Source organism: Hipposideros armiger, unplaced genomic scaffold (assembly GCF_001890085.2).
Source record: "Hipposideros armiger isolate ML-2016 unplaced genomic scaffold, ASM189008v1 scaffold_32, whole genome shotgun sequence".
Taxonomy (NCBI): domain Eukaryota; kingdom Metazoa; phylum Chordata; class Mammalia; order Chiroptera; family Hipposideridae; genus Hipposideros; species Hipposideros armiger.
In genome coordinates, this window is record NW_017731382.1 from 4,223,458 (window position 1) to 4,234,849 (window position 11,392).

An 11,392-nucleotide genomic window follows, 5' to 3' on the forward strand; every position below is an offset into this window, starting at 1 on the left:
AACAGTATATCCTGAACTCATAGGCTTCAGTGAGGCAAATGAAACAAAAGTGTTTTTTAAAATAAAAGACGCAGTATAAATGTTCCCTATTATTAATTTATCTTAGGACAATGATCCGTTTTCTGCTGTGACAAAGAAGGATATATATGGAGGACAGAAAAAAAACGATCAATTGAAAACGATGACGGGGCGCTGGCATAGTCGCGTTGACACCAGCCTTTGGCCAAATGTCCTGTTCCACAGCAGTTTGTGAAGGAAGGAACAGGGAATGGATTTCCTGACGTGAATACTTCCTGAGCCTGGTTTTCTAGAACAGCTTGTCTTTTCTGAGGCTGTTTTGAAACGATAAGAGGCCATGCAGTGGTTTCACTGGCAGCACGGGTCCCCCCTCCCCTCTCATATTCCACTAGCAGGGCTTTCGCTTATAGCCACCTTTGGGGCAGACGTAGCTGTGATCCCAACATGACAGCAGGACGAGGAACGGGAGGGGAGGGGAGGGGAAGGTGGGGGGGACGCTGCCTTTGATACTGGATTCCCAGCCGCCGTAGCCGGCCTTGGATGCAAAGTGCTCTCGGAATGGCTACAAACCACCTCCAGAAAGAATCAGGAAGCCAAGATTGTATTCTCCTCTCCTTTGAAGCTATCCAGGGCTCTGATGGTCCCCGAAGGTTTGTTCACACAATGAGAAGGTGAAAATTCCTGGAAGGGGAGGAGGTGGGTGGAGAGAAAAGGAAGAGCTAGCCCCACAGGTTAAATCCTTCTGTGAAGACTTCAGGCTGGAGTCCTTTCCGGAGGCTGCGGCTGTCTCAGACGGTCACAGGTGCCTGGAGGGTGATGACAATGATGACCCAGGGCCTCCGGTCTGACGCACAGGACAAGGCTGTGAGGGCAGCACCAGTGTCATGACGGTTCCCAGGCAGGAAATGGAGGCTCTGGAAGTTTGGTGGCTGGTCCCACGCCGCCTGGCTCCCAGGAGGCAGAGCTGATGTTGGAGGCCAGACTGGTTCAGGACCCTTTGTCTCAACTGTTTCACCATCCTGCTGCTAAGACACCCGTTCTTAGGAAAAAGCCAGCTCTGCATAAGATTATCCCCAGAAAGCTAAGAGAAAGCATGGTCCCCATTCAGCCACCAAGGGCTATGTGAGGCCCTCCGGAAGTGACGTGGGCAGGGCATGGGCACAGGCCTCACTTCGGGTTGAAGACAGCAGATATCTGCAAGTGCGGTCTCTTCCCTTCCTTCATCTATCCACTCCTTCCTCCCTCTCTGCCTTCACTCCCTTTGTTCCTTCCTTCCTCCAACAAACATTGGTGGGGTAACCTGCTCTGTGCTGGGCACTGGAGCAGTTCCAAGCGGAACGAGACGTGGCTCCTGTTCTTGTGGGGGTCAAAGCTGGCGGGGAGACAGACTTCTCCCCCCAATACAGGCCGAGCACCAAGCCCTACGCGGGGTATGTGTGAGGCTGCCTGGAGCGCAGATCAGCCCTTGCCTCTTGTTATTTGCCGACTGCCTGGCAGGTTCTATGCCAAGTGACACCGTGTGTGTACCCATCTCCCTTGAACATTTGATTTGTTCCAGTAAAATCCTATTCATCTGAGTGCCAGTTGATGAACATTCATCAATTAAGCACGTTCAGATGGAGCACCTCGCAGCCAACGTTTTGGCCGCAGGTTGAGGCGTGCTCTGCCACCTTCTGGGGTGAGAACTTGTTCTGTCCTTCTCCTGATGGGCCCCGCCACTAGCCAGCTGGGTGCCTTGCTCAGAGGCATGTGGTTCAGCTCAGAAACAGCCCCCTGCATGGCCTGAAGAAAGCCCTCACTGCCTGTGAGCGTCGGGGGCCCCTCACGCCTCCTCGGCACACTTGGCTCTGTCTATGAACGTTCTTCGTGTACCTGGTGGGTAGGACATGCGGGGCTCTCCCAGGGGGGCTTGTGTCACTGTCCATGTGGGCACTCCATCAGGGGAGGGTTGTGGGGTCAGGGGCTGCCTTCATGGAAGGACCTCTGTGCTGGCGGGTGAGTCATTAGAGCAGCGTTGCCCAAACTGCTCTGAGCTTTGTTCTTTTCAATGAATCCCAGTGAAAGACGGCTGTCCCAAAGCCTGAGGGCACACGGTGCCTCATTCCATTCCATCCAGCTTCCCTCATTATTCTATTTTTCAAAACTATCTTTGATTTTCCAGAAAAAATGTATGCCCACTTGTCAAAACCTGCTTCTCTCTGACCCCTAAACCCCCTTGTGGTTGGAAATATATTAAATTCACTTATTCATTCAGTAAGGTGTGGTACGTTTGCAAATATTGAGTCCCCTCATCCAGGAGCATTGTTTGTCTCTCTATGTTTTTAGGTCTTCTAGAATGTTCTTTAGTAAGATGTTGTGGTTTTCTTATTATAGGTTTTGCAGAGCTATTCCTTAGTTTACTCCTAGAGGTTTTATAGTTTTTTTTAAAAAAGCTGTGGTAAAGAGACTACATCTATATGTTTATGTGTTAAATTTTCCATATATACGTTTACTTTACTTGCCTTTCAAAGAACACGTTCTTGAATGTGTTTATAAATTCTGTGTTTTGTTCTGTTTTCTAATTTCTTAATTTTTATTTTATTTTATTAAAACCATCCTTGTGCTGCCCTTGGGCTTATTTTATTCTTTTTATAGTTCCTTGCTTTGACTGCTTTCTTCATTTAGTTATTTCTTGTTCAAATATGAAAACATTTCAGTTTCTCATTTTTATTCTCTGAGTGCAGACTTGGCCAGATTCTGTATACTTTTATGTGGATTGTTATTGGTTATATTTTATAAGCATCTTTTAATTTCAGTTTTGATTTCTTCTTTGATTGGAGTCATTTGACGAAGTGATTTTTAATTTCTGGCAGGTTAGACTTTTTCATTTGTTTCTTTGTTGTTATTTATTCCTTTGCTATAAGGTCAAAGAATGTTATCTGTACTGTTTCTACATTTTGAAGTTTACTAAAGTTTTGTTCTGGCCAACTATATATCATGGATTTTTATAAACATCCATAAACATTTGAAAAAAATGTGTGTTCTCTGTCTTAGGGATACAGAATTGAATATGTATTTATTTGTCATGCATTTAACAAATATTTATTGAACGCTCGGTCGCTGATAAGCATGAGGCTGGACATTGAAGATGTGGAAAGTGAAGAAGACAGGCGTTGTCTGAGACATCGAGGGCTTAAATTCTGGTGGGAGCGGGGAAGGGGCAGTTACACAGGTAATTACAAATACTGACCAGAAATGCTGTGATGAGACAGTGTCCTGTCGTGGCCTTGGGGCACCCTGGGGAGTTTTCTGTAGAAAGAAACAGCCAAGCTTAATGGCATCTCAAATCTGTTTACGTCATATATTTTAGTACTATGTTATTTGATGCCTAGAGCTTCATGGCTATTACATCATTATTGTAGATGACAACTTTTCTATATATAAATACAAAATTACGCTCTTTGTCATGCTTAATGCCTTGAATCCTACTGCTCAATATTTCCAATAGTCCTTTTTGTGGTGTTTCTATGGGTTTGCTATATGTGTATATGCACACATGGACACACATAATTTCCATTCGTGTGTGTGTGTGTTTGTGTGGTGTGTGTGTGTGTGTGTGTGTGTGTGTGTGTGGTGTGTGTGTGCATGTTTACATATCGCTTGCCCATCTCTTTATATTTAGTCTTCGGGAGGGTGGTTTTAGGTGTGTCTCTTGTAAGCCATGTAGTAGCAGGTGTTCTTTTTCAACCCAACTGGTTCAATTGACTTCATATGTCCTTTATTCTCCTTGCAGACAAAATGAGGGGGCTGGCCATTTAGGCAATTATTTAAATAAAAACTTAATTGTATGATAGCCAATGCCTCGCTTGCCATGTGCCAGTCACTATTTTAAGTGCTTCGTATAAAGTAAATCAGTTGATTCCAGAAGCAACCCACTGAGGATGGAACTATGATTATACCCATTTTGCTGGTGAAGAAAACCAAGGCACAGAGATGCCAGGCAGCTTGGACCTGGTACAGAGGGGGTTTGATCCCAGGCAGCCTGGCCCCAGAGTGCATGTGGATAGACTCTGCACTGCACCCCTTCTCCGTTGCCACTTTCTGGCCAGGACACTGACAGCGATCACTTGGAAAGTGGGACCAGCCACGTAGGGTGGCCACAGTCCCAGTTTCCCCAGGGTTCTAGGTGGCGGGGGTGGGACTTCAGTGCTAAGACTCACGTGCGTCCTGCCTGATGCCCTCTTCCTACTGACATTGGACCCCCGCCTCCTGCTGTCATCCCCACAGAGCCCTGTGAAGCGATTGGAACGTGGGGGAGGAGGTAACTGGGGGAACCATCTGGAACTTAGGGGACATGCTATGATTTTTATGGCAAAAGGGGGCCCTAGTCAGTTCGTAGCTGCTTTCCTGACCCCCTCTGCGCCTTCTCCCCACACAAAGAATCCTGTGAGCACCAGAGGACAATAGGGCCCTTCAGGGTGGGAGAAGGAACCCTTTCATGCCTGCGCTGGACTTCTGTCCTTTAAGGGACCCTCCTTGTCCTGGGGCATCAGATGCTGTGGGAGGATCGGAGCTGTGAGACGGACAGGGTTGGGGTGGCCATCAGGACAGCCTGTGGCTGAAACTGGGGTTGTGGGGTTCCTGCAGGGAATGGTGGTAGGTGCCCACAGCAGGCCTGGGGGCTGTTTAAAGGCTACCTGGGGAGGCAGTCCCCAGTGTGACCTGGCCAGGCAGTCAGTGCCGACCTGAAGGGGGGACCTGAGGAGGGGGTGCCTTGTCTCAAAGGACCCTGTGTACTCGCTCAGATGCTGTCTTCCTGACTTCCTGGCTTCCTCCCAGAGAGAACCACCCCCGCCTTCTTGTAGCCCCCACATAGCTTGAGGTGGCCTGTTGTCCCACCCAAAGGCGATATACAGGTGCTTAATTGTGTTTGTCTACCAGGCTGGGCACTGCCCTCCCCCTTCTGTGCCCCTCCCTTCTCTTCTCCTCGCCTCCTTTCTGCTGCCGGTGGTCGGCCTTTCCTCTCTGCTGCTTCTTGCTTGATGAGATGAAACACTTAAACAAGCACTAATTACCCACAGGACCAGCTAACTGCAACTGGGATATGAGCTAACTCAGGTGCTCTCTTGACGCACAGGGGGTCTCTCCATTACAGCTGGGGTGGAGGAATAGACGGAGGGAAGGGGACCGCTCAGCTGTTCCTCTCAGGCTTGTCCCCTGAGGCCCCTGCTGTCTCAGCCCAGGAGGAGGGTGTCTGATGCTGGGATAGAGAGGGTGGGGGCCCACTCCCTCTGCATCTGGCAGACCCACTCTAGGCACCTGACAAATAGGGATCCAGTTCTTGGGGTGACCCCTCCTCTAGTCTCTGTCTCTCTCCCTTACCCCCTTTCTATGTCCTACCAGGAGTTAAGGCAAAACGCATGGAGCAATGTTGGGACAGGCCGGCAGAGGGATGTGAGTTGGGACTGGACTGCCTTCCCTTTGTTCAGAAAGACAGGACAAGGGGAGTTTTTCCCAATAGCGAGAGCTCCCCAGGGTAGGCAGTGAGTCCTCCACCGCTCAGAGCTGGGGTGCTACTTGCTGGACATGTTCTGAGACACTCAGCCCTGCAAAGTTGGCTAATACTCAGAATCATGGAGCAGCTGGGCCCAAACCCAGAGGCTGAATCAATCTGTCTAGGGCACAGCCCAGGGGTCGATATTTCTAGGAAGGTTTGGAGACTACTGCCTTAGCATAAAATGATGGCTCTATTAGATTAGAGTTGCCAGAAGAAATACAGGATGCCTAGTTAAGTTTGCATTTCAGAGAAACAACAGACTTTGAAAATATAAATGTGACCTAAATATGGCAAAGGACAAGTTTAAGTGTCATAGTGCACCTTTTTTTTTTGGCCTAAAGTTTGCAATCCTATGTTAGAGGACTTTTGGATTTCTCTTAACTTGAAGAGTCATGAAAGCATCAAGCGTTTATTAGGCACTTAGTATGTTCCAAGCAATGCTCTAGGCACCAGGGAAGCAGGTGAAGACCCCCTGCCGTCCAAGACTCTCTATTCTAGTTGGGGGTAGGGAGTGGGGGCGAAGCTGACAAAATCAGATTAATACATAAGACAAGTGTCGCTGGAGGAGGCGGCCATGATAAAAATGAGACAGTGATTGATGGAGGGCGAGGAGGGTGGGCGGAGAAGGTGGCGCTAGGGGCTCCAGGGACCTGTCTACCTAGGTCACTAAGAAACTTTTCTTTATTTTCTTTCTTTTTTTTTGAGCTTCATATTTAGCCCTTTCATATGTTGTGTGATACCAGGGAGAAAACTTGAAATAAAACCACCGTTTTTTTGTCTTTGATGATCGAACGTTTGGCAAGTATATCTTTTGTTTCAAAGAAGCCTTGAATTGGAGTTAATACTACAGAAAAGCTCACTCATGGCTCAACCAATGAGCCGTGAGCACAAGATCATTAAATTCATTGTCTTCCTTCTGCAGTTCTGTAAATGGATGACTCACTCACAGCACTTTTATGTAAATAGAGAATAATTTTAACCGTCGTGTCCGTGATACTTTTCAGAGTCTGCTCCAGAAAACAAACACCAATATATTTATGTATCATACAGTAGAGCACAACATTAAAAGAAACACTAGTCTCTTGTTTTAAAAAGTCCAGTAAATCTGATTTTTTAAATTTAATACAGCTGTAGCATCATCTGTTGTTATAGAAACTCATTTTCTCATTTTTTTGCTGATGGGCTTATCTCACTTAGTAATATGCATTTAAGTTTCCTCCACGTCTTTTTATAATTTGACAGCTCACTTCTGTTTAGCACTGAATAATATTCCACTGTCTGGATGGACCATAGTTTATCCATCACCTACTGAAGGCCATCTAGGTGGCTTCCAAATTTTGGCAATTATGACTAAAGCTGCCATAAACATCCGTGTGTGGGTTTTGTGTGGATATGGGTTTTCACTTCCTTTGGGGTAAATATCAAGGAATGTGATTGCTGGGTTGTATGGTAAAAGTATGATTTGTTTTGTAGGAAACTGCCAATAACAGACACCTAACGAAAGAAAAAATACAGATGGCAAATAAGCACATGAAAAGACGCTCCACCTCATATGCCATCAGGAAAATGCAAATCAGGACAATGAGAAACCACTGCACTCCTATCAGAATGGCCAGAATAGTGGACCTGAGGACAAGGATGGAGGAGCAGAAAGCTGGAAGGCGCCAGGCGCCAGGTAGCTTCCTGGAGAAGAGCTACCACCTCAGCCCTAGACTCTCACCTCTAGATATCTTTCATAAGAAAGAAAAATCAACTTTTCTCTTATTTTAGCCAATGTTATTTGTGGGTTTTCTGGTTTTGCAGCCAAACCCTAACACAGCATCCTTGAACGACACCTCAGGCAATCCCATCACTTTCTGGTCATGATTCGGGCAGTCTAGTTTGAAAATCCAATCTCATATCCAGTTAAAATCTTACCTCCTCCTTCTGCTAAGCGTGGTCAAGTTTGAGGCTCCTGGGACTTGGGGGTAGACAGATGAGACAAGCCATAAGTAACCATTAGAAAAGTGAGGCTAAGTCTCAAAGGGCACTATGAGAGGAAGGTGATTCATTCTGAGGAGGGTCCCAGGAGGCTTCCGGTTGGCACTGGCACTTGGGGAAACTGTGATTGTGATGGGCAGACACCAGGAGGTGAGCAGTCACCAAAGCCTGAGAATACAGCCAGGTTTGGGAGTGGAGATCAGACAGCAGGGCCGACAAGCATTCCTTCCAGGTCGTGTCCAGGCAGAGAGCAGGTCTACTGCACCCACCCTTTTGCCACTGAGTGTGACTCTCCCACCCCATGGCTGCCCAGGGGGTCGGTTTCCCGCTCAATAAGGCTCCCCTGCCCTCGATGCTTCTGGGAGAAATTATGTCTCTTTATCTTTCCTGTTGGGCTTTCCAACCCGATTTCTCATGGCCGTGTCTGCTCACTCCCACCCTCGCTGACCCCCAAATCTGAACTAACTTTGCACCCAGCCTCAGGGAAGCAACTCCCACGTCTGGGGTTTACTTTGAGGTATTGAGCTGCAGTGGCCCAGGAGGCACCCCATTCTCAGAGAACTGACCCTTCCCCTCCCCAGCCACATGTGGTGGACAGCTTTATTTCGGAGGCCCTGCATCCATTGGTTACAGTCAATCCGACAGGCATGGATGGATACCTGCCCCTTGGTGGCCCCATCAGAATCTGTGTCCTGCTTATTTGGAGCTGGGCCTCGGGCACTCCAGTACAGAGATTGCCCAGAGGGGGCACCCCTAACCTTTCTGGTACATCCCCCTTTGGAGGTTGGCCTCTGCTCCTTGAAAACACGAGGCTCATTCCGGTACTCCACAACCTGGAGCCGCGAGTGCCTTTGTAAGCCTCTTTCTGTCTGTCAAGAAATGGGAATGCAGTGAGAAGGGGCTGTCCCTTCACCTTCACTGCGTCCCTACTGTGTGGACCGAGTCACACCAGGGAACCACTGCTTCCCGCCCCGCAGGGAGCGCCGGCAGAGCGGGTGGGGATGCGAGGCTGGTGTGTGCTCAGCTTCAACGTTACTGTTCACTATTGCTTCTCCTGAGAGCCATTGAGTCTTTGGCACATAGGGACCCTTAGAGTCAGTTTCATTAGAGAAAGAGCCATCTTAATTCCCGTCGGGAGAGGAGGCTCTGAATCAAACGGCCGCCTCCCCTGCGCCTCCAGAGCATCTTCAGGCTGACCCCCAGAGCCTTCTGTCAGGGAAAAGACTGGACCGCCCAGTCATTATCGACAGAGATGGCAGACGGCCATTGATTGGGAGTACGGAGCGAGTCTCTTTCATTTCCAAGTGCCAGCTGCAAGCAAGTGATGGACGGGTCTGGGTGAGATTTCGTTTCTCCGGGAGCTGGGTGACACGGGGACTCTGCAAACGGGGTCTGCCTGTCTGCACGGCTCAGGGACATAATCAGCCCCAACAAGTCACTCACCTTTAGAAGGAGAAAAATAGTCATACGCCCCTGATGGATGGGTTTGCTACAGTGAGAATATAAAAGTTTAAATGACTTCGATGACTGTCTGCTTTCTCTGCAATACAAATGTCCTGTTCCACTTGAGTCCTCCTCCCTGTCCCCACTGCCCCCCTCCCCGCCCCCTGCCGTGGGTGCTTCTTCTCCTGGCGGGTCACAAAGCTATTCTTCTTGCCTCCTGATTCTCTGCAGGCTGGTCCATCCCAGTGCAGACCAGGGAAGAGCAGGTCCTGAGGACGCAGTCGGAGTGCTCACGTCGAAAGGACAGAGGAGAGGTGCTGGGTAGGGCAGCCTCGGGGCTCCAGGACACTGCTGGGAACTCAGATGAGCTTTCAAAGTCCTAAAGGATGTATCTGCTGCTGTGCTGCCGCTGTGACACTGCCGTCACAGCAGTCACCACACTGCCCTGCCCCCATCAGGGGAGGTCAGCCCAGAGGCACTGACTGCTGGCTCACCTGCTGAGGGAGAGGGGAGCCGTGTCAGCGCCATGCTGTGCACACCCTGAAGTACCCAGAATGCCCTGGGCATCCTGCAGGCGCTGGTGCAGTGGGTGGCGCCTGAGAGTCTTCGTTTCTGACAAGCTCCTGATCCAGCAACCACACGTGGCGAGACAGCTCTGTTGAGGTCTTTCTGATCTTTAATCTCTGACTGCTCTGTCCTCCTGAAGGAGCCAGGCATTTCAAGGACTGTGGTGAATAAACACACCCAGAAGGTATCACATAGACAATGTCTATCTGTATGGTTCTGGTTCAGGTTTGATCACAGAGGGAAGTCGGTTTCTTCTCTAGCAAAGCAGAGAGTCACAGCCCCAACAGCCCTAAAAAGAAGCGCGCATAGGTGCTCTCTTCTGCTAAGCAAGAAGGCGGAGGGCAAGGAAAGAAAGTCACATGACTCATCTACCCACTGGCACCAAGGGCTGGGAAAGGAGGAGACCCACTCTGGAGAAAGAGTCAGCAGGTTAGGGTCGGGTGTGAGGACAGCCAGATGGAGCTGGGAGAAATTCCCCAACTTTTCACGAACCCCCACCCCTTCCCTCCTGGGTCTGTCCTGGGAGGAAGGCAACACCACTGTTCTCCTTCGCCACACTCTGCAAGGTTGAGGCCCATCGGGGTCACATACGGTCAGTGAAGCCCACAGCACCCCGTCAGAGAGCTAGCTTTGGAGATGATATTGAACTTTGACCTGGGGGTGGGGGTAAGTCCCACTGCTATGACCCAGTCTCTCATCCTGTCCTGGTGGCGGGGAGCTAGATCAGAGCAGACCAAGCCCTGGACTCTGGACTGAGACATAATTAGATCTCTCTGGGGCTCATCACCTCCTGCCCAGTGGCCTTGAGCATGCTGCTTTGCCCTCTGTGCCTCAGTTTCCTCCCCTGTGAAAGGAGGTAGCTCACCTATCCCTTCTGAAATTTAATTCACCAAATTTGCCCCAACCTCAAGAAGCAAAAGTAGACAAATGCAGCAGTGGCCCCAAGGAGGACCTCCCCACCAAGATGGGAACTTCCGTCTCGGTCACACTCTTACCCCCATCTGCTGGTGACCCCCGTCTTCCCAGCTTGGAGGTTCCTGATGCCGCCACACCAAGAACCTGTCTCTAGAGGCCTTGGTGCCAGAGGAATCAGTGGCTCAAATCAAATGCCTCCTCGTTTAACCCTAAAAGACAGGCTGTCACCTCCAGAATTGACCCAGACTGCGAGTTCTGGAGGGGCGGAGACCCAACCCATCTTTCCTGGTCATTCGCCAGCAGCTAGCACCGTGCCTGACACATACTTGATAAATACTTCTGAGTTTATGAAAAAGTGAATGTTAGAGTTAAGCTCTGGAAGTCCCAGGAGATCTTAAAAAGTAGGCCATCATGCCCAAGTTCTCCGGTCCTGGTTGTGGCGATGGAGGGAACCCAGACAAGCGGGGCCAGGAGGCTGGATGACGAGGGCAAACCCTCCTCCTGAATTCCGCCCCTTGAACGGAGCTGCCCTTTGTCTCCTCTTACAGAGTGAATTGGTCTCTGTCTGTCAGGACAGAGCTCGTTTCCAACAAATGCACATAGATTAGAGAGCTGATCAAACGCTCTGTTAACGTGGCACTTTAATAACAATATCACTTAGATCTCAAACTGCTTAATTAGATTTCACTCATTGCCATCACTTGCCTCATTTGAACAGCTCATTTATAATTTATGATCTTTATGCATTTGGTTGTTCATTTGTAAAATTAGAGAAAACAATCACCAGGCAAAAGGAAAGCTAAAGAATGCAGGGCCGGCTGAGTGGCGCGGTGGTTGGGAGCTGGCTCGGGACGCCAGAGGGCCCCGGTTCGGATCCCACATATGAGGGCCAGTGACACTGCCCTCTACAGCTAAGATGCTGAACAACAGCTC

General features: G+C 49.4%; 1 long non-coding RNA gene across 2 annotated transcripts; it reads left to right on the plus strand.

The window, feature by feature from the left end:
• Positions 1 to 462: 462 nt before the first annotated feature.
• Positions 463 to 9,722, plus strand: LOC109380042 (uncharacterized). 2 transcript variants are annotated; one of them, XR_002123355.1, is made up of 3 exons: positions 463 to 689; positions 7,028 to 7,229; positions 9,209 to 9,722. It is a non-coding gene; the product is annotated as an uncharacterized LOC109380042 (long non-coding RNA). The 2 variants fall into 2 exon arrangements; XR_002123356.1 differs by having other exon boundaries at positions 463 to 668.
• The last annotated feature ends 1,670 nt before the right edge of the window (positions 9,723 to 11,392 follow it).